Raw genomic sequence first — 23,798 nt, 5'->3', positions numbered from 1 at the left:
GCCCCTCTGCCCTGTCTCCCTCCCGCCAGTGCGTGGAGCTCGCACCGCCTCGCCACCCTTCCTACCTTCTTCCATGGGCCTCTCAAATGCGCTTGGCTTGGGAGACTCCGTTCTGCTAATCCTCTGGGGGTTTTCTGGGTTAGTTAGGCAGGTGTAGGTGGAATCTAAGTGATCAGCAGGACGCGCGGTGAGCCCAGCGTCCTCCTACGCCGCCATTTTCTTCCCGCCTCCAGGTAAATTTTTTTTTTAAATGGTAAAGTCCGCCACTTGCCTTTGCCTTATACATTTCTAGTTATTTTTATGGAAATGTTAATTTTAATTTTTTTCCGGCTTCACTGAAATCTAATTGATATATGGTGTTGTGCAAGTTTTTGTTATACAATGTGTTGATTTGATATACTCATATATTAAAATGAGTACCACCATAACATTAGCTAACACCTGCATCATACGGCATAATTACCATTTAACGTGGTGAGAATATTAAAGATCTACTTTCTTAGCAACTTTCAAGTATATAATACAGTGCTATTAACTGTAATCATTATGTTGTGCATGAGATTCCTGGAGAAAATTCCAATTTTAATCATTTTAATATTCAAAATAGAAAATGGTGTGTAATACAAAATTGAAAAACATCATTTAAAGATGGAAATAAAATATTGAATATATTCTAACACATTTCCTTAACTCCATTTGAAAAATCCCATACTAGGAAATGATAAAATATGTTGCTTAATTGTGGTGTTCTCAAAAAATGCTATTACCTTTTAGAGAGAACTCTTAGGAATGCGTGATTTAAATTTGCCTTCACTGTCCCAATCTTGATATAGAAAATAAGATTATGTGATCAATAACTTTTGAGGTTAAAAATAATTTTTAAAACTTTTGATAACTTTTCCTTCATATAAATTCTCCAAGGCATTTAGAAATAAAAGAGAAAAGTTTAGTAAGTCTTTGTCAAATCACTGTATTTTTCCTATCACCTGATTATAAGACACTCTTGGATTTCAAAGTTTTTGTTTCTCTAGTTTTTTTTTTCCAGATTAAGAGTTATCAATACTACCATGTGGTTAATCTAAGACAAAACTGAGCTAAATTTTCTGTGATGCGTTAATAAAAGTCACGCTGAAACATGAATTGTGCAGACCAAGGGTTTATTCATCTGTTAGGAAGAAAATAAAAGCTTTTTCTTTCTTGTTTTTCTTAACTCGAAACCGTGTTTTACATCAGGTAACATCTGAGGCTACAAAGAAAAAACAACAGGTTAGTGCACTTTCTAAATACGGGAATTGTTTTTTTGCTTTGTTTTTAAATGCCAACTTCATATATGCGCAGTAAGAGTTATAGGTATTAATACAGTGAAACATTTCGTCTAATGAACAGTTTCACCTTTTTCATAGCTGCCCTTTATCTAGCACTGAGGTCACTCTACCCTATGGGAATTGGGCCAGTGGTTTCTAAATTTTTTTTTTAATTTTTTAAAATGTTTTATTTATTTATTTATTTATTTATTTATTTATGTATTTATTTATTTATTTTTTTTGAGACAGAGAGAGACAGAGCATGAGCAGGGAAGGGGCAGAGAGAGAGGGAGACAGAGAATCCGAAGCAGGCTCCAGGCTCCGAGCTGTCAGCACAGAGCCTGATGCGGGGCTCAAACACACAAACCGTGAGATCATGACCTGAGCCAAAGTCAGACGCTTAACCGACTGAGCCACACAGGCGCCCCCTTTTTTTTTTTAATTTTTTAAATTTTTTTTAATTTTTCATTTATTTTTTATGTTTTTTATTATTTTATTTTACAACTGCCTCTTAATTTAGGTAACATATGTGACATTTTTCATTGCCCATGTTGCCTTCATTTTAACTTTTCCTTGAAAAAGGACATATGTAGGGGCGCCTGGGTGGCGCAGTCGGTTAAGCGTCCGATTTCGGCTCAGGTCATGATCTCACGGTCCGTGAGTTCGAGCCCCGCGTCGGGCTCTGTGCTGACAGCTCAGAGCCTGGAGCCTGTTTCAGATTCTGTGTTTCCCTCTCTCTCTGACCCTCCCCCGTTCATACTCTGTCTCTCTCTGTCTCAAAAATAAATAAACATTAAAAAAAAAAAAAAAGAAAAGAAAAAGGACATATGTAAATCCTAACATATATATTGCATTAAATATGAAATATACTATCAACAGAATCTACTCTCAGTATTCAACTACCATTGCATTGCCCATCTTACTTTCTAGAAAAATCAAATGTAAACTTTGCTAAGAAGGGTGAGTTTCCTGAATCATTACCATCTAATATGCCAGTGAAGGAATGAAAAATGGGACTGGTCACCAAGGTTTACGCTTCTCTTTTAGTGGGTAAGATCTTTTAGCCAAATTTAGGTCATGATTTGCAAGTAAATGTTCTATTTCTCGTGGAATCAAGGGGGGGAATGTAAACTTCCTTGCTCTGATTTGAGGGCCCCAGCTGGACCCAGCTGCATGCAGGCAGACCCAAGATGGTGTGCCTGGGATGCCTGCAGAGAAAGCTGCTCCAGCTCGAGTCCCTGTTCACCTCTCGCCACCCCTTGTGCCCATGGCCTGTGGCCGGATCTGTGAATTATGCAGGGTATCATCTGCTGGCAGGGGGCTACCCCTCCATCTGCACCAGGTGGTGGTGACTGAGGAGGTGATAGCCACCCCCCCACACACACATACACACATGCCCCCCATCAGGCTGGATAATGTGGCAAACTATGCAGGGCAATTCAACGAGAACTACCAACATGTCAGGAACATTCAGAGGAACCAAAGTGCCCAGCTTGTACTCTGAGAGCCTCTAGTACTCACTGGGGGTTTTAGGTAGCCCTCTTCATCCAGCAGCCCGTTCCTCCATGTGGATGTACCTGTACCTTGGAGGAAACCCACACTCAGGGTCCCCAGTGTCAGGCCAGCCTATGTTGTCCCCTGGACAACTGCCAATGCCACCTCCTGGACAGCAACAACAGCTGCCCAAGATACCTGCGCCTCCACTGTGCCTCAAGCACACTCTGAAAACCAAGGCTCCTGGTTTTCACCCCCTATTCACATATATGCTCCTGTCTTTCACCCCCTTAGAGATTATGAGGTCCTGTGGGAGGCTGGGAAAGGCTGTCGGTTTGAGGAGCCAGCCTTCACAGGCTGCCCGGAGCCCTGCTCCAACAAGTGATGGCAGAAGGTCTTCCAGTCCTTCCCGATGGCCCCAAGATTGGATCAAAGATCTGAAATCTGAACTGTCAGGAAACTTTGCGAAGGCAGCTTGGCTCTGATGAAAATCCCATCGTCCTTGAGGTTTGTGAGGGAAGGGAAGCCATCGAGAAGGCCCACGCCACCGGAGCCTGCCCGATTGAAATCCGCACGTCCCGTGGCAGTGAGCACACCCAGGAAGTGAGCGGACCCCACAGAACAGAATTGAAAATGACCTTGGAGGAGGCTATTCCAGACAAGTCAGGACACCTCCAGAGGCCCCTCATCACTCTCTGTCAGGAAAACCGGGACGGAAGGGCTACAGTGGGCATGCCATGTGCCCAGAGACATGCGGAGCAGGTGTAGGTGGCTGGGGAGAGCCACCTGGGGACACAGGAGTCCAAATCAGCACAGTTCTGTGCTTGCAGAGCCAGCCCCACCTGGTACCGTTTTCAATGAGTATCAGGGAAGGGCAAGTGCGGACACTAAGAGCATCTGCAGGGAGATGTCTGGGAACCCGGAGCAAGCAACCCTGGCGGTGGGGAAATGTCTCGGGAATACGCCAGCCTGTTTTTGCTGAAAGGCCTGTGGGAAATCAAATAGCTCTGTCCTGGATTAGGAGATTATAGGGAACGCATTGCAAAGCAGAACACTGCTTTCTGGCCTTGCTGAAAACAGCGGCCATGCTTCGCTTATCTAGTTATTGTACATCTAGGGGCACTCACTTGCCTTATCTGGTTAATGTATATCTAGGGGTTAGGTCCTGCCTGTGCTCATAAATCCCTTAGACCATGTTATCTCATGGAATATTTTACCCTGTCTTAACTTGTTTTTCTGCACATTTTCTATATATTCTTATCGGCACGTGGCTCACTGAGTATCGTGCAAGACTTCCCTGAGCCTCCCTCTCACCTCTCTTGACTTGCACAGAGTCTTGAGTAATCCTTTCTGCCATCCTGGGCTTTACTGGACAAAGCCGAAAGCCGAACCTACACATGCCCAACAAGGCCATGAGGGGAGCAAGAACAAAAGACTGGGCCCTGAATGGCATCCTGGAGTCTTGCAGGGAGATCGACCACTCATCAGACATCAGATTGGAGAATAAGCGGCTGTATGGCAAGTTGCTCCTCCACGGCATTTTAGGAGACACTTCAGGGGATTACTGGAATATTCTGCTGAAGATTCATGGTAGCAATGACTAAGCAGAGACCGGTGACTCGCTTCTATTCACCTGCTGGTAACAAGCAGACCAGGAAAAGGCCAAAAGAATGTCTATGTGTTTCCCAAAAATCCAATCCACAGAATAGCCCTTGAGATGTCCCAGTGCAGACCATCCATTGAGCCATGGCTCTCCCCTCCTCCTGCCCCCTCCTGATCCTATACACTGCTGGTGCTGAAGGATCCGGATCAGTCCCAAACTCTCTCAGGATGCCTTTTCCTCCCCAGGCCTCACAGCCTCTTGCTGCTAAAGTAGATGTTTAATTTACTCACTCATGCAGTCATTACCCTTTGCTTATGGCTGAGACACTTGGTTTTATTTTGGTCATATAATTTTATATTTTATTTGGACACACACACACACACACACACACATGTAACTGCTAGACAGATGCATATAAGTCTCTTTACTGCAGACTCATTTTGGGTGAGAGAGGTTGGGTGTGGGAGCACCAGGTCCTGAAGGAATAGTAAAAGGGAAGACCTTTAAGGGTTATCTTTGCATTTCTGGTGAGAATGTGTCATGAGCTTTGTTATTGTCATGTTCACTCCTTTCAAGAAAATAAAAGACAAAGAAAAGTTCAGAAAGTCATCTATTCCTTCTTCCATGAAAAACCAAGAGAACACGGTAATTTGTGTAATTTTGAGTGTTCCTTAAACATGAATGTCTATAGCCAAAAGCTGTTTTATAATTAAAGTCAGTCAGGTCTGGAGTGTTGGGGGCGGGGGACAGGTAAAACATATAATACATATGAAAATTTTATATTTTTAATTTAAAATATTTATATATATATAAATCAATACTCATGTTTATTAAAAAACACACACAAAATAAATGGATCCGTATCAGACACCTTAGAATAGTGGTCATTGTACAGTAGATAATTAGAAGAGAGGAATAGACTGTTCTCAGCCCCTGCTGCACCAAGGTCACTCTCTAAAGCCAGAGACACCACTAGCCTGCCAAGCTTCAGGTGAAGGAGAAGCTGGGTGAATAAGGACGTGTCTACACCATGCATGGCTCCTGCAAAGCTGACTGCCCACAAATCCACCAGTGGTAAACCTCCAAGAAGCAACTGGCTACTAAGGCCACTTGCAAGAGTGCACCCTCTACTGGAGGGGTGAAGAAACCTCATCGTTATAGGCCTGGTACTGGGAGGCTCTGTGAAATTAGACGTTATCAGAAGTCGCCCTGAACTTATACACTTCTAGGGTTCAGCTATTGGTGCATTCCAGGAGGCAAGTGAGGCCTATCTGGTGGGCCTTTTTGAGGACCCCAGCCTGTGTGCTAGCCATGCGAAATGTGTACCAGTTGTGATGAAAGCCATCCAGCTAGCACACTGCTGGTGTAGAGAACATACTGAAGAATCCACTATGATGGAAAACATTTTATTCTTTTTAAAAATTTTTTTCCATTTATTTATTTTTGAAAGACAGAGAAAGACAGAGCACAAGTGGGGGAGGAACAGAGAGAGAATGAGATACAGAATCCGAAGCAGGCTCCAGGCTCCAAGATGTCAGCACTGAGCCCGACGTGGGGCTTGAACGGACAAACCGGGAGATCAGGACCCGAGCCAAAGTCCGATGCTTAACTGACTGAGCCACCCAGGTGCCCCAACATATTATTCTTTTTAAAAAAAATTCTCTTCTTGTTCTTGGTAGTTCTGAACATTAGGTGTTTCCCCCCATAGGGTCAAAATGCACCTAAGTATATGACTGCAAGTAGAAAAATAGGGCACAGAAATTGGCAGTTTTTCCATTTTCATTTGTATGTGATTTTTAAAAATAAATGCGGGGTCATAAGGCATTAATGCAAGTCAAACTGGCTCAGCGAACACGTTTCAATAGTTCAACATTGTAACAATTATAAGTAAATCTGTTAAATTTATTCTGGGAAAAAAAGAAGAAAGGAACAGAGATAAAAAGGAACAAAGAGAAATGAATAAAATGAGAGAGGTGTTGGGTGAAGGGGGTGAAAATGTGCAAACTTTTAGTTATAAGATAAATAAACCAGCCACAATTCTTAAGTAATTCTTTAGTATTATTGTGCATTTTACAAATTTATTTAGTTAGCCTTACACTTCATCGTTTCCCCCACCCCAGGTGCAGAATCCCAGTTTCAGAATAATTACCCACTAAGAATGCAATTTAAAATCCAGCGCTACCAAAACAAAACAAAACAAAAAACATGGCACCAATATGTATCTCACTTATTTGTAAATACCTGTTGATTGTAGTTTTCTGATATTAATGGCCCTAGAGTTTGTGTTATCTGTTTGATTACTATTTCCTTGTTTTCTCTTTCTGGAATATCCATTATAGGAATTTTACATCTATTGGTCTGCGTCTTCCTGTGTGTTCACTTTTCTTTCTTATACTCCATATCTTCTCATTTACTTCTACCTTTGGTGAGGGGAAGTTTTCACGAACTTTGCTATCCAGCCCTTCTATACATTTTTTTTAATTTTAGCAAACATTATCATTTTACAATTTTAGGAGCCCCTTCTTGTTCCCTGTTGGTCCCTATTGCCTATCATTATTTTTCCTTATTTCTTTAAATGATACCGTATCTTTTCAGATTTCTCTTATTAGTTGGCTTCCTGTCATGTTAAGTTGACTCATTGAGAATAATGGCATGTATTTTCTCTGCTGTTCTGTTGTTCTCCCTTTGAAGAGAACTTAGCTGTGCCCTGCCTACCTAAATTATTGTCTTTCAGATGTAGGGTCTGTGAGCCCTCTCTGTCCATCAGCTAGGCCCCTTGTTTAGGTAAAAATCAGTTTTTTACCTTTTTTTTATACCTACTCGCCATAAAGACAAGGACATTGATGGGTCTCTCCTGAGAGGAAAGGCTACATCATTGTCTTGTCAGTGCAGTGGACTAGAACTTGTGTCTTTTAGTTTATCTATCAATAAAATTCAGTTTGTATAAAGTCATCCATAAATTCTTCAGTCTGGTTTACTTACATTCCATCATTATCATTATGATTTTATCGCAACCTTTACTACTTTACTGTCATTTCACTGTGATTTTATGGGAGGGATACAGATAATAACAATAGCAAAACACACACACACATGTCCCATATACAGCAAACATTTATACACAGACACACACCCATAGACACAGACACATACACACACAATAGTGTATTAGTCAGTGTTTTCCAGAGAAATGGAACCAATAGGATGGATGGAGAGATGGATAGATACATAGATAAGATAGATTTAGAGTTTTGTTATAAGGAATCGACTCATACAATTATGAACGTTGACAAGTCCCAAGATCTGCAGTCTGCAAACGGGACACGCAGAAGAGCCAATGTGTGCTTCCAGTCTGAATCCAAAGGCCTGAGATGCAGGAGAGCTGATGATATAAGTTTCAGTCTGAAAGGTGGCAGATCCAACCACAAGAAGAGCCAAAATTTCAGTTTGAATCTGAAGCCAGAAAAGACCAGTGCATCAGCTCATATCAGTCAGGCAGAAAGGGGTTCCTCTCACTCAGATTGTTTGTCCTATTTGGGTCTTCCATGGATTGGATGAGACCCACTCACGATAGGAAGGGAAATCGGCCTTTTTCAGTCTACCAGTTCAAATGTTAATTAAACTCATCTAGAAACTTCTTCTCAGACACACCCAGAATATGTTCAGCCAAATGTCTGGAGATATCGTTATTATATATTTCATAGTATCTTATGTTTTATAAATATATGGTGGATTCTTGTTATTTACAGTATTACATTCTAGAATGTCACTGCAAACAGGAATTGGTGAACACTGAATCTTTTCCCCTGGGGAGAATACAAGGTTAAGTTTCGGTGACCTCTAGTCCGAACATTTTAGGCAAACATTTAATATATACCCTGGTTTCATATGTGCTTCTTTTTAAAGGTATCCTATTTAATACACACTTTGATCCATAAACATTGAACTCATGGCCCACAGAACTATAACACATGCCTTACGAAAACTACTCTAACAAACGAAGAGTGTATATGTTTTCTCTGTAAAGTACACCACACTTGTGCATAGGAGCATTAGACAGCACCTCAGTCCTACGCCGGGGTCATTTTATTTTTTAACTTATTTTTATTTATTTAATTTATTTTTTAATGAAATTTATTGTCAAATTGGTTTCCATACAACACCCAGTGCTTATCCCAATGGGGTCATTTTAAAAGCGAAATTACCCACAAAAACTACAAAGGTGCAAAAAACTGTGACACTAAAATAGGCTGCCAAGAGGATACTTGTTTATAGCATAAGACCTGATGTGAGAAGGCAGAATGTCCCCTTGCTGGACCTTAGATGAAAATGTGCATGTCAGGTCATTCACATTTTTTACCACCCGGCACACGTTCGCCACTGATCACGAAAGTGCTGTGACTGTTGATTTGGGATTTAGACACATGTTTTGGACTGAATGGGTGAATGACAAAGACAGACTATATATATCTACCATCTGTAAGTTGCTGTTAGCACGAATGTCCTTTAACCTGCAAGAACCTTGGGATGGTTCTCTAGCTGCCTGGGCTCCATATCTCCCCTCTTATCTACTCTGCCTTTTGGAAAACAATTTCCATGAACCAGAAAACAATTTCTTTACTTTTAACAAAGTGTTTGATTCCAAATATTTTATCCAGATCTCTAGATTACGATATGTTGCCATGATTTAAATACCATAAGGCGCAGTGTTGGATTTTGTTAATAATCTGTTGATAAATACAAAAATGTATTTGAAAATTGGGATCTCATTTAATACTTTGTAATCAGCTCTCGCAAACTCCCTTGTAATCATTTCATAATTTATAGCAGTGAAATAGAGCCTTTAAACCAACTGGAAGAAAAAAAAACAGGGAATTTGTGCTTAGGTAGAAGTTTTACAAATTTCATTGAGAATGTATTAATAAGCACACCTTACATGTAAATGTTGGTTGAATTGTTTGTTTTTGCTGTTCATGGAGATCTGACACGATCCGTTTTCTTATATGCTCTTTATAAAGTAGTTTGGATGCATGGCTAAGGAGGCAAACAGCTTCTTTCTTTCCAGACAGCATCCTCTCCGCCACCAAGCAGTTGCTTTCACTGCTTTTTATCCTTCTCCTCTGGCTGCATTCTTCCAGCTCCTGAGGAGGTGGGAATGTGCCTCACTCTCTTCAATATGAGCTTCAATCCTAGGAACTTCGCTCTTAAAATAGCAGTGAACATAAACCATCTGCATTTAAGTACTTGACATTTTGGTAAAATATGACAGCTATACCAAAAACTCCAACTGTTTGACTTGAATTTCTTTGATCTTCTTTTTTTTTCTTTCTATTTTTATGGGGCAAAGGTTCAAAAACAGCACAGTTACTGTTTAATGAAAACAGCAGGCAGTGCTTTTCACAAACAGAGAACTACTCTCCTATTCCCATTTGAGAGACCTGAATTTTAAAAATCTCAATTCCTCCTTGGAAATCATCCTACTTTTTATTCAAATTACAAACATTCAGGTTACCAACTGTTTGAAGAATCTAAAGAGATTTTCAATTTGAAATTGACATAAGAATCCTTTTTGTTCCAACTGGGAAAAGAAATTCAGCTTGGTGCTTATGAATTCCATGTAACATAACACCTTTCCAAATAAGGCAAAATGCATTCCGTAATGCTATTTCCATTCTTCCTTTCCTTCCTTTCTTCATCCCTTCATTCCTTCCCTTGCCCCCTCTGTCTCTCTCTCCCTTGATACTTTTTTGTTCCCTTCTTCCATGACCTTTCTTTCCAAAATTATGCAGTCATTTCTATGGGTTATAAGTATTTGACTCTATCATTCACTCTTTACATATTCATTAACTGTATATATGCACTGAGAGCCCAATCAGTACCTGGACCCATTCTATGTGCTGTGGACAATGCCTGGAAACCCTTGACTTCATACAGTCTACATTCAAGTAGGAGGAAAGTTTATTAGACTAAATAAAAAATTAAATGTTTTTTTTTAAACTCAATACAATAAAAGAATTTATACTTTTGTTTAGGGAAGAATAAAGTAGCATATATGTTCCTAATTATCACTATTTCTTATTTTGAATGAGAAATAAATATTCCTAATTATAAATACAACATAGAGTTAAACATATTTAAAAGCGATTATTCAGTTACCCCTACCACAATTTAAATTCGAGGTATTTTCTAAATGATTTAAGAAGCTTATCTGAATTCAGCAGAAGGAACCAATTAAGTAAGTCTGTAACCAGTTTGGAAATCTGAAAAGCACTGGTCTTCTGACCAAACACAGACCAAGGAAGCCAAACTTGAGACAATATCCACACTAAGGGGTACCTTAATGATTCAGTTATGTCCACCTTATGGCTGACCCTGTATCTTTCCCTTTCTCTCTTCCTCTGAACAGACATGCCTGAATATGTAAAACGAATACCGTTAGGCCCCCAACAGAATGCCTGGACAATGTTTCCTGTCATTTCATTTAAATGTAAAATAAAATTATGGATATAGCATTGCATAATCTTTATCTACATATACAGATATATTGTATTCACACCATCCTGTAATTATTCAGTCTCTTTTCATTTATATGCCCACTTATTTAGTGTTATTGTTCTTTTTTTTAATGTTTATTTATTTTTGAGAGAGAGAGAGGGAAGGAGAGAGCATGCAAGTGCGTGCATGTGTGGGGGAGGGGCAGGCAGAGAGGGAGGGAGAGAATCCCAGACAGGATCCGCACGGTCAGTGAAGAGACTTTCAAGACACTGGAAGCTCAGTCTCACAACTGTGAGATCGTGACCCGAGCCAAAATCAAGGGCTGAATGCTTAACCGACTGAGCCACCCAGGTGCCCTTGTTAGTTTTTGATTCACACCAATAAAAATAACACTGGCTTTTGATAACTTTTATTTTATTCTTTTTAGTTTTAACAGACCTGGATTTCTGCAAATTGTTCTAGGAATTTTTATTTTATTAGACTTCTATTTTATTTTATTTTTATTTTATCAGAATTTTGATTTGATTTTATTTTAATTCCAGTGTAGCTAACACACAGTGTTATATTAGTTTCAGGTGCACAATATTGAGACATTCTAGCAAATTATCCAGTTAATTTTTAGACGATAACATGGCTGAACCTGAAGGATATCGTGCTAAGTGAAATAAGCCAAATGAATGACAAATACTGCATGATTCTACTTCTCTGAGGAATCTAAGATTGGCACCCTCATAAAAACAGAGTAGAATGGTTGCTGCCAGCTGTTGGGGGCAGGGGATATAGAAGAGGCTGTTCAACAGGTATTGAGTTTTAACTATCCAAGATGGGTACGTTCTAGAGATCTGCTGTACATTTCCCTATCTATATCCATCCTGTATTGTATTATGTACCCCTTTCTTTTCCATTGTGATTTAACTTTCTCTGTGGTGTTGTTCTATGCCGTCATAGTATCTCTGCAACTACATTTAACATCTGTACTTGTATTTTCAAGGTGTCCATTCTCATTGTTCACTTCCCTTGAATTTTAATGTAAAAATGACTTTCATAATTGCTTCCTGTTTCTTTGTGTTAATTCCAAATACATTCTTTTTATATCTGCCCAAGAGCCCTCATTATTTGATTTTTTACAGGCTCAAGAGGACTCCCTCCGCAGACTTTTCTTCTTCAGACTTTGCTTAAAGTCGTTCTAATCTTTCTTGACTTGCCCGAATCAGGAAATGTAGAATGCCCCAGCAGCCATACAGTTGGGACTACTTATGATCTATATGGGAGAATTGGCCAACTAGGGTAGGGCCAAAATTAAGATGAATAGTGAAACTGGTGTGTAAGATCACGGTCTTTCAACAGGTTATTGCCATGTGGGCAGGTGGCACGGTTGTTCACTAGGTGCTGGCAATATTCACTCAACTGGGCCAGCTGGGCATTTTCACACAACATGCAGTTTGGTGATTTTTTTCTCTCTTTTCTTCCAGAGGGTTTGCCGTCTCCAGGGTGTTTCACAAATATTATCATATTTATAGTTATGAGTTACAGTTATGAAAGAGAGACTATTTAAATCGAGATTTATCCCGTGATCACTTCACAATGCATATAAATGTTGAATCACTATGTGGTACACTTGAAACTGATATAATATTGTATGTCAAACACTTCAATTAAACAGATAAATAAATAAATAAATAAATAAATAAATAAATGTTATCAATTTTCTAGGCATTAAAAAAGCGAGAGAGAGAAAAAAGACATTCTTTCCCAAATACAATCTGCTTTAGATATTTCACATGCGATTTTCTATATGCATGTATTAGTCCTAAGCCAAATATATACGTTTTAATGACTTCTTTTTTTTTTATTTTTTTTTGATGTTTATTTATTTTTGAGACAGAGAGAGACAGAGCATGAACAGGGGAGGGGCAGAGAGAGAGGGAGACACAGAATCAGAAACAGGCTCCAGGCTCCGAGCCATCAGCCCAGAGCCTGACGCGGGGCTCAAACTCACGGACTGCGAGATCGTGGCCTGAGCTGAAGTCGGACGCTTAACCGACTGAGCCACCCAGGCGCCCCAGACTTCTTAAATAGTACATTTTAAAAATTATAAATGGCATTCTTAGAAATATAGAAAACAATGAAAATCATGTTATAATATCTTTAAGGTAATATAATTTATATATAGCTGTAACTATATTTAATACATATGCATACACACATACTTTTGCAACATTTAAATCGTAAGTACCGGAAAAGATATATGTTGTATAAATTGTGTGTATGTTTCAGATTTCTTATAAATATATTCCAATCAAATCATGTAAAAATATGTATGATTTTAAATTATCTTTCAAATTAGCCATATTGCATTTTACATATAATTTTAACAGTAATCTCTAATATGTTAACTATCTTTGCCTGTTTTAAGGAATAATATTAGACAGACATAAAAATAAGTACATAGTGCATTAAAAAGTTATGACTCCCATTCCTTATACTGTCCGTTATTTCTGAGTATAGTCTTAATAACCTAATTTTTGATTGGCAATTAGTTTCGTGGGTTCTTTTTTAGGAAAAGTCAGGTTTTTAGTTGAGACCAAGAATTATCTTATCATCATTTAGTGACAATGCATAATGAAAAGAATATCAGTGTAATATCAAAAGAGATTTTTATGAACTTTCATCAGGAACCTATTAGAATTCATTTGAAGAAACTGACATGTAGCATATTACTGCAATTTACCTTTGTGCATATGAGGATGAAATTCAACTTCCAAAACTTATTGAAGAATTGGGGGGAAACTCAGGTACAAATCAAAAGCAAGACAAGACAAAGAAATCTGGGGTCCCAGGTCAGACAGTAATGTGGGGGAATTATTTGTGGACAACAGATTGATGGTATTTGTGATCAGCTGTTGGAACAATAGCATCTCCAGCAGCTATAATTGGAAGAGTCTCCTAACTACATTATAATACCTGAAGTTATTAGTATTTTTGAGATGTTTAAATCCTATTTCTAAATAATAAAATTCTCATTAGGGTATTTTTCATAAGACTATATTTTAGTGGGAATCCTATATTTACAGAAATAAATCAATTTTTAAACTACTTCAACTTTAAATGCAGTGTTCCACAGAAAGAACTTATTGCTACTTTACATAGTCTGACAAACTCAGCTTCAATGAAGCATAATTTATATAGCAGAAAGGCCAGGGTACTTGAATTGATTTGACAAATATAAGCCAAGTAGCCTTGAAGAAGTTGCTTAACCCATTTGAAACTCATTTTCTCAAGTGCAACTTAGGAATTGTGGACTCCATGAAAATAAATGAAATAGTGTTTGTGAAATGCTGTTTCTCTAATATAGCAGTCAACAGACCCCACTTCTTCTTTCCCTCAACGCACCCACCTCTCTCCTTCTCTCTCTCTAACACACACACACACACACACACACACACACACACACATCATACCAATACAATGAACAGAAAAGCTAAATAATTAATGAGACATGTTTAGGAATAGTAAAACTCACACTACATGCTTGCCTACAAAAGAATCACAACAATTCACCTGGACTAAATGCCTTTGCAGTCGACCCTCACTGGGGAAATGAACCAAATACTAGAAGCAAAAATTAGAAGAAGGTCTAGTAGATGAGAAACATTACTCTTTTATGTTTTTCTCTGTTGCATACTATTGGCTCTTAATTTTTTGAAATACTTTAAATCATTTTTATTGGCCAACGATAATGGTATTTACTCATAGCTGGTGATTATAAGACAGATACAAATGGTTTCCTTCAAGCTATAATTTTATTAGCATATTTGTCCCCATCTTATATTGGCCAACCCCTTTCTTCTTCTTTCTTTCTCATCAATTAAACTCATTTTCATGTGTATGACCAAACAAACTTATTGTAGCCCTTATAAAATATATATAGTAGCACAAGGTGGTTAGCATATTCTTATGCAGATACAAGTATAGATATCTTGTCCATTTTCCATGGCCTCATATTTTACTGAACCATAGAGTGCTGCTTGGACAGCCTGCCACTATTAGCAGAAAGCCTTGGAATCTCACTTGTATAGCCTACTGTCTGTTATAGGAAGAAACTGATGCCATCAGAACCTATTTTTTGTTGTTGTGTTTCATTTTTAAACAAATGAAAAACTGATAAGGCATATATACACTCCTTGCTTACTGGGAGAATAGCAGGAAATTCACATAGTGCTAGTTACCATGTGGATTTGAGTTTCCATACAAAAAAATGCAGAAGAAGATCAGGGGCATTCTCCTATTTCAAAAACTAAATTATCTTTACGCAGTCTACATGCACGCACACACACACACACACACAAACACACACACGCATGCACACAGATACATAAGACTTGGCAAAGGCCTTAGTAAAAAATTAACTCACTCTTTTTTCTAGTGAGGTGGGAAATATTGGCTATTTTTATCACAAATACAACAATAGAACCTCAATTATTGAAAAAAAAAGTGACTGTGTACCTTATACGGATACTTAGTATTAGAAAGGATCATGGAATCTCATTTTATATTTTTGTTGAGCTCTTTAGCTAATGGCATGCTGACCTGTATTCTGCTTTTATTATTTCTTTTCTTGTTTAAAATAGATAATCTAGAAAGCTTCTTATGTAACCTCTCTAATAACTTTCTATAACTTTTTTCAGTGAGTCATTAGAAGGACAAGGAATAAAATCCATAGTTAATGAAGATCACTTAGAGAAGACAAACCATCCTGCTTTGACAAGGTTCAATGTTCTTTGAATTGAATCTGGGATGTTTTCCAAATCTTATATGTAAAGATATAAAGTTCCCTTCTTCAATTTTCTATTAATAGAGAAACTTTTGTCTTACATTTTTTCTTTATTTTAACATTGGTATGAGAAGTCTTTCTTCATGTAACTGACTATTTTCTGCGCATTAAATGTGAATTTACACATTTTATAAATCTTTTTCGAAAGTAATGTCACATAAAAAAAGATAATGTTACATAATAATAATCTATAAATTGCAAGGTATGAACCCCAAATATATATCTAACAGCACAGAGCCCTGGTGTGAGTTCTGTTTAATTTACAGCTCCATTGTGACAGCCACAATTCATTTATGACAGAGCTATATAGGTCTTCACTAATACTGTGATGTATTTAGCTGTCTGGATTCTGCTGCACTAATTTGGAGAATGAAAAATAAGTTGATAAAAGTCCAATTTAAATTCAACAACTAATAAAGACAGGGTAAAATTTTAGTATTGGAAAAAATCCTCAAATATTATACTTGAACGTCTGTTATTTTGTAGCTTATTTACATAAAGGGGAGAGTATGGTAGGAGTGTAAGCCATAAGTTTAACAACTTTTGTGACCTAACTCAAATGAAATTGGTAATATTTTTATGTCTTTATTACAGAATAATTTTTGCTGTATTTTTGAAATAAAAACAATAAAAAAATTACACATTTATTTTCAATTATTATAGAAAAAATAAATTTGTATTAACAGGGTATGTCTCTGACAAATGGAATCAAGGGATTTTCTAGAATTTTACTTGTAATTCATGTCTCTAATCCGGTAAGTGAGTCATCATACAAATATTTCTTGGATATGGTATTTTTGTTAAGTTCCTAATTGAAAAAAAATCAGTAAAAAAAATAAATACCATTTTTCAATCTACACTTGATTTCAGGGCACTGAAATATGTTATATTTATGTAATAAATCAGCATCTCTCTCACACACACATGTACATGAATAACACACACACACACACACACACACACACACACACACAAGAATGAATCCAAAGTGGATAAACAAGTATACCGTGGAAGTTTCCATTGTTGATGTCCAATCGATAGATTAGTCATGAACTGAAGTTCTCCAGTCAGTGGGGAAAGTGATGATAGATTGTCACAGAATACTGAACATTCATTTCATTTTCAAATTCCTACCAAATCATTTGCTCCTCTTCTAAAACAATTTCCACAAGTTGTGTTTGATAATATCAGTATGAAATTAATTTATACATATTTCTTAAACAATTGAATTGAACATTATATATATAACTGAATAGAGGTCAAAGGTAGAGTTCAATTTTTTGTGGAAATAATCGTATGGATAGCACTCCCTAAAGATGAAAATCTCCCCTCAAAAATTCTATATGATTACTATAGGGAAGTCTACTATAAGACTGCATTTTCAATGCAGACAAATATTGGTCTCCTAAAGAGACCAGTATTGGTCCTTGTGGTGATGTGAGAAATTATCATTTTTATGTATAAAGTGCAAGTATGCACGTAGTATACAAAAAGATACACAATAGCATATGCTTGACATTAAAATTTCGTGACAAATTAGGGGAAAATATCACAGAAATCGTGAAAGGAGAATATTTTAAGTTGAGAAACACTACTCTAAAAGTGTTTGTTTTAATCTTTAAAATATTTTGAGGTTGAATTATTTTTAAGTGGTTCATTTGTTATACAGTAGTGAATCATACAAAATCTTAGAAAATGAAATATGATTAATATTTGTGCAAGAGTATCAATCAAAACTCCAGTCAGTAGACCCACACTCCAATAAAAGGCCCTCAATCTAGCATTAAAGATTTTCTAAATATGAACTATTGCAATCATCTGGCCAATCATCCAGAAATTTAAGAGCCATCTTTGACAATTTGGTTTCATTCTAAATTCCATAAAGAAATGATGATGGATTTTTGTCAATCTTAGCCATCACATACTTCAGTAATTACTTCTAACCATTTCAAGTGTTACTACCCATATCCAAGTACTGAAAGCCTGGGCTACTGCATTTTATTTTCTTTTAATTTATCTCATCTTGCTCAAATACAGTTCCCTTCCCCCCATCCCAAGTATAGTTAGATTGTAATATTGGTAAGACTATAGATTAGTAATCAGTATTTCTATTATTACAACAATCTGAATATTGCTTACATCTAAGTCAGAGTACTCGGTAATATAGTTTTCTTTTTTTGGTAGAAATTCATGATTTCCCTAGACTTGAAAATTATCATGTTTTTGTTTGCTTACTTTCTGTATCTATAAGTTTCCTGTAGTTGCTGTAACTAGCTACCAAAAATTTGTCTTTAAAAGATCAGATATTTATTATTTCAGATTTCTTGAGACCAGGAGTCTGAAATCAAGATGTTGGCTGGGCCACTCTCCCTCTGAAGGCTCTGGGGGAGAAATAATCATTTTCACCTCTTCCAGCTGCTGGAGGCTCTTGGTGTTCCTTAGTTCATGGCAGCATAACTTCAGTTTCTGCCTCCATCTTGACAGGACCTTCTTCCATCTGTCTCTATGTCTCAAACCTTTCTCTTCTTTCCCTTACAAAAACACCAGACATTGGATTTAGGCTCCACTTTGGAGTTATTATCTCAAGAACCTAACATGAGTACATCTGCAAAAACTTTATTTCCAAACAGGTATGAGGGATAAGGACTTGGATACAACTTTGAGGGGCACAGTTGAAATCTACAACATAAAATGTTTATAAGCCCATTAGGTATTTAATCAAGTTCATCACTTTAAGCAAATCTCTTTCACAGACTCCAGACCTGCTCCAATCTGGATGGTTGGTTCTCTATGCAGCTTCCTGTTCTCATTTTAGAAATTCAGTTTACAATCAGCCAGGGAATTGCCTTCCTCTTTGTTTTGTTAAGTTTCCTGTTTTCTGAATTTAGTGTCTAACTTTGTTGGTTTATATTCTTTGGTTTTTGAATAGTAGTCCTCCAATAGTTGCTTGGAAAGCTAAAATTATGATATTTTCTATGTCTAAAAACACCTTAACTCCTTTGCCTTACCTTTAGTTGTAAGCATGAATCCATAGGTTAGATAATGTGTAAGCAATGGGTTAACTTTCAAATAGTTTGTGATAACCTGCTTATCACATGGAGCCATTATATCACAGTTTGCCCAAGGTAGGAATAAGATATACTGGTGACAGTATCTTAAATTACAAAACACCCTTGTAGGCATTAAATACCAGCTTATTTACATTATTTATTGAAATACATTGTTTGATGTTCTTCAACTGAGTTTACTTATGAGATCAGGCAGTCTGAGCTTCCTGGAATCCAAGATATCTCACACATATTTTAGTGGCCTAGAATCTGAATCCTTTGCGACTCTGAGGTAGAACACTAGAAGCTCTGCTTGGGTGTCCCAGTGCTTTCTGCTGCTCATTTATGCATCTTTGGCCCTGGTGCTATGTTTCCTGTGCCTGCAATTAAACTTGCCATGTTATAATCCGATGAGTCCTGTTGATTACCCCAACTGCCATGGATACTGCCTTCTGTTAAGTTTTGAAAACACACCCCCACGTTCCAATTTCCATTGTCTTTTTGAGGAATCATTTCAAATATTCTTATTCTGTATCTTTGACGAAGCCCATTATTTTTCTTAAAGCTTGTGGGCTCTAATTTTCATATCAACTGATCTGAAATGTCAGGATGACATGATTGGTGCAGAATTATTTTTATACATCCAGCTAGACACCTGGTTTCTCTTTTTAATCTATAGATATCTGTCCTTGGCATTGGCAATATGTTCTTAAATTATCTATTCAGTGATGTTCTCTGATCTAATTTTGCTTTTATTATTTTCTGAGATTCCTATTTGTTAGGTTTTGGACCACCTAGGCTTGTTATTTTCTTTTAGTTTTCCATCTCTTTTGTATTTTTATACAAGACTTATTCAACATTAGCTATATGTTGTTTTGGTTATCAAATAATTATTTTACAAAAATTGCTTTTCTCCCTCTGGATGTTCTTTCCCATAGCATCCAGACTTAAATAGCTTTTTATACCTCTTTATGAGAATATCTGTGAGGAGTCTCGCTCCTGGTTAAAAATCTATGTGTGATTTTTCAAGCTTGACAATAGACAATTACTAAGGCTTTGCCCAACAAGCCTCAAACTGCCCTCCCCCAGCCAGACTTGATGCACAGTAAGTGCACCACAATCTCTGAAGGGACTTGCAATCAATGTCCCAGGCCCTTCTGACTGGTCATGCTCTTTGCTGGTCCAGGCTAGTTGAGGCTGGTCCTGGTGCCTTCATTCCTGGGTTTCTTTATCTGAGACCTTGCTAGAGGTTATCTTCGGGCTGGTCTGCTGAGACATCCTAATGGGGGTTGGACAGGAGAACCACTTTTCCTCACTCTGGCTCAGTACCCAGTGTTTTTTCACTCCTTTCCCTCTCTTTGCCCATCCCACCAAGCCTCTTGGTCCTTAAAACTGCTGAAGCCTTTTGTTCAGGCTTCCCCAACAGTGAGAGAATCCCTACAGCTATGCTGATCTGCTTGACCCTCTGCCACACTGCACCATTCTATGTGGGAAATGGAACATGGGGAGTTAGCTTTCTCCAGTTTTAATCTCTTGCTTATACCATCACAGTAAATGATTAGAGGCTTACCACTCATTTTTGACTTAGTGCTTTAATTGGACACGAAGGTATCTGACAGATAGAAAAGTGCTTCTGCAAGCCCAGCTGGGCTCCTGACAATTTGAAATATATGTTTTGAAATTTCATTCTATCTAAAAAGCTTATGTTCTGGGGTGCCTCGGTGACTCAGTCGGTTAAACATCTGACTTTGGCTCAGGTCATGATCTCATGGTTTGTGGGTTTGAGCACCACATTGGGCTCTGTGCTGACATCTTAGATCCTGGAGCCTGTTTCAGATTCTGTGTCTCCCTCTCTCTCTGCCCCTCCCCTACTTATGCTCTGCCTCTTCCTTTCTATCAAAAATGAATAAACATTTAAAAAAATTAAAAAAAAAATTAAAAAGTCTATGTTCTTTCATGCTACATTTTTCTCTGTTTGGATCAATCATAAAGATCTACCAAAATGTCCTTCTGCAATGTTGAAACCATTAGTAAAAGCTCTGTGTTGGAGATGGAGGTGATCAATTAAAGTCTTTACTGCAGAGTTTACAAGTTTCTTTTTCTTGGGGAATTCAAGATGGTAGATAGTCCTGCTCAAAAGGGAAATTTATTGAACTCTATTGACTTGGAAGGTATAGTCATGGCTGAAAGTGATTTGGGAATCAATATCAGAATAAGAGGTGCCTAACCATTTAATGCAGGAGTTCTTACATTATAGTATTTTCAGTTCTGTCTCCCTACTCTTAACTGTGCCTGATATCTTTAATGTGGAGACTATAGTTTTATACTCTTTAGGAAATACATTTTCAAACTTCGAATGAGACGGGGAAGGGACAATCACATGGCTGCTGGAATGCTGAAAGACACTTTTTTTCTTAGAAATACTTCAAGCAATTATTTAATTTTCTTTCCCTTACTTTATTTTTCATTTCCAAGGGAAACTGGTGAAATAATTTTTGAGCCTCTTGGGAGTCCAATGATGTATTTACATGTCACTTTTCCCTCATGCTAAGTCAGTTAACACCTCTGCTTTCCTAATGTTTGCTGCTATTAAATTTTTTGCATTCTCTGTGCCCTGGTGGAATAGTCTAACAATGGTTTCACAGTTACTGATGTTTTAAATTTGTGTTTATCCTCTTACAAAAGATGCTGATCGTACTGTAATTTTATTTTATCCTCCACCTATTTCCAAACACTTATTTTATTTATACAATACCCAGTCTTAATTGCTTTAAAATACAGTGATTAAGAAGTTTCCTAAAGTGGTGAGAAGCATTACATCACAGAGTCAATGAGCACAACACTATTTATGAAAACCAAACATATGTACATGCACGTGCGCACACACACACACACACACACATTCATACATACCAAGGAACATCATAATCAAACTGCTGAATATACAAGACACAGAACATATATGAAAGAACATTTAAAAGGAAAGAGACATAATTAAAGAAATTTAAAGTTTTATCTTCCTCAGTACTCCTACAGGTAACACCAAAATTGTTAACAACATATTGTCTGGCATATGTGTGCATGTGCTTGTGTGTATGTATGCAGACACATTAATTTTGTATCAACACATACATATACAGGTACATGACATGATATCTTGAAATAAACAGTTCAAATACTGTTGTATCTTAAGACATTTCATAGTATATTCACATAGGAATTTTGCAAAGGTAAAGTGAATTCAATTGAATTGGACTGAATCCAAACATCTCCAGTTTTGTTTTTATAAGATTCACTCTCCAAGAGGCTCTAGAACCTTTGGAGTTTAAGGAAGAGATGGTTGTTTCTATGTTTCTCTGTGTAATAATTCAACTAATTCTGATGAACTTCATTTATGTTTTTTAGCGTCAGTGATGACTTTTCTCATTTTGTTTGTATTTGTCCAAACGGTATTTATTCTTCAATCTGATATATTTTCTTCTAGCTATATAAATATAAATTAAATTTTGTTTTCACAAATTTGCTTTTTTATTTCCAATAGTTTCTACTGAAAAGTCAGCCCCTTGTCTTATTATTTCATTTTAAAAGAGTATTGTTCTTCCCTGGCTGCTTTTAAAAGTGTTCTGTGCTTGGATATTCAGCAGTTTGATCATGATGTGCCTTGATATGTATGAATATGTGTGTGTGTGTGTGTGTGTGTGTGTGCACGTGTGCATATGTTTGTTTTTCATATACAGTGTGAGTTGTGTTCATTCACTCTGTGATGTAATGCTTTTCATCACTTTAGGAAACTTCTTAATCACTACTTTGTCAAATACCTTTGTTATTCTCTTTCTCTCTTCTTTTTGTGATTCCAATTACATACATGTTAGGCGTGTTGACCCTGATCTACATGGATCTTACACTGTCTGTTTGCTTTCTGTCTCCTACTTCAGTTTGGATATGTTCTATGGATGGTTCATTGGGCATAGTCATTCACTTTCCCATTTTGTGCAGTATACTGTAAAGCACAACTGAAAATTATTTATATTCAGTTATTGAATACACAAATGAATCTCTCCGATAGATTGCTCTATTGAAAGCATTGAACGTTTCCATTTTCTTCAGGTTGATCATTATTTTCTCATGGTTATTTTAAAGCACTTTCTTCAAATCCCAATACCCGGATTATCTATGAATCTGATTCTATATTTTTGTTTGCTTCATTATCAGTCACTCTTTTGTACCTTTCCCATACTTTGTGTGCTGGGAATGTTGTGTAAAAGAATCATAGAGGATCAAGATGAAATTTTTCAAAATAGCCAGGTTCACTCTGCCCCACTAACAAGAAAAAAAAAAGTAATAAGTCATTCTCAATATAAAGAATAAGATTCATTCAATATTGTTAATTCTAGAATATTCTTCCCAGGATTCTGGTCAATAACTGGTAGAACTTTGTTTCTTTATATGGGAAAGTCAGCAGGAGATTTAGTTCTGTCCTGATAGATTGTGAGCTGTACTCACAGACCTCTCGGGAGAAAGAGCTTCAACTTTTATCACGTATTTGTAACAGATTCACTCTCTTCATCAGGACTTTGTGTACTCTTAACTTTGAGGCTGAAGACAAACTCATATAACGATTTAAAAGCTTGTGTTATAGAATCCACAGCCTCCAGTATGTTCCCCAAAAGTCCCAAAGGGGACACTAACTGTGCAATGGTGGACTCCTTTCATTTCTAAAAGCCTCCATGTTTTACCCATTTCCAATTCAGATCCTTATCGGTCCTCAGAACTGATAATAACACCTGCAAACGAAGCATCTAGTGATATGCATCTCACCGTGGACAGGCACGTTCTCCCTAAAATTTTAGTTTACCATTTTCATGCTGTCTTACAGCTCCGTGATGGTTTATATATATTAATAAATTATTATATATATGAATAAAATACTATGTATATTAAATAATATATACCTATCTAGCTATATCATCTATATCATCTATATCTATATCTATATCTATATCTATATCTATATCTATATC

At 37.1% G+C, this 23,798-nt stretch overlaps 1 pseudogene; it reads left to right on the top strand.

Moving 5' to 3' along the window:
• Positions 1-2,869: 2,869 nt before the first annotated feature.
• Positions 2,870-3,780, top strand: LOC125164874 (annexin A11-like; annotated as a pseudogene).
• Positions 3,781-23,798: the final 20,018 nt, after the last annotated feature.

The sequence above is a fragment of the Prionailurus viverrinus genome, chromosome A1 (genome assembly GCF_022837055.1).
Source record: "Prionailurus viverrinus isolate Anna chromosome A1, UM_Priviv_1.0, whole genome shotgun sequence".
Taxonomy (NCBI): domain Eukaryota; kingdom Metazoa; phylum Chordata; class Mammalia; order Carnivora; family Felidae; genus Prionailurus; species Prionailurus viverrinus.
Note: the sequence above shows the minus strand (reverse complement) of the source record. Positions and strands in the feature narration are given on the sequence as shown.